Below are 786 nucleotides of genomic sequence, written 5' to 3' on the forward strand. Positions count from 1 at the left end.
TATATTATTTTTATTTTATGTGTATGAATGTATTGCCTGTGTATAAGTGCACCCATGTCATGCAATGCCTGCAGAGGTCAGAAAAGGGCCTTAGATCCCCCTGGAAATGGAGTTACAAATGGTTGTTAGCCACCATCTGGGTGCTGGAAATTGAACTTGAGTCTTCTGCAAGAGTAGCCAGTGCTCTTAACCACTGAGCCATCTCTCCAACTCCAGTTTTTAATTCTTAAGGTCAGTTGGTACATGCCTATAATTCTAGTACCTGGGAGGTTGAGGCAGGAGGATTATAAGTATGAGGACAGCTTGGGCTTCATAGTGTTAGACACTCCTGTCCCCTTTTTTTTGTTGTTGTTTTTGTTTTTTGAGATAGGATCTTATTATGTAGCCCTGGCTGGCCTGGAACTCACAGAGATCTACCCACTTCTGCCTCCCAAGTGCTAGGTAGGATTAAAGGTTTGTGCCCAAATTTCCAACCTGAGACCCATTTTTTAAAAATTATAATTCTGGGACTGGAAAGATGGCTCAGCAGTTAAGAGCACTGGCTGCTCTTGCAAAGGACCCTGCTTTGTTTCCCAACACCCACATGGTGGCTTAGAACCATCCATAACTCCAGTTCCAGGGGATCTGATGCCCTCTTCCTGCCTCCAAGGCATTGTACAACATGGATGCACTTACATGCACGCAGGCAAAACACTCATACACATAAAATAAAAATAAAGAATTTTTTAAATCATAATTCTCTTTTTTGAGATTATTCTTCCATTTGATATAGAAAAACATGACTTC

Source organism: Nannospalax galili, unplaced genomic scaffold (genome assembly GCF_000622305.1).
Source record: "Nannospalax galili isolate Female #2095 unplaced genomic scaffold, S.galili_v1.0 scaffold309, whole genome shotgun sequence".
Lineage (NCBI taxonomy): Eukaryota > Metazoa > Chordata > Mammalia > Rodentia > Spalacidae > Nannospalax > Nannospalax galili.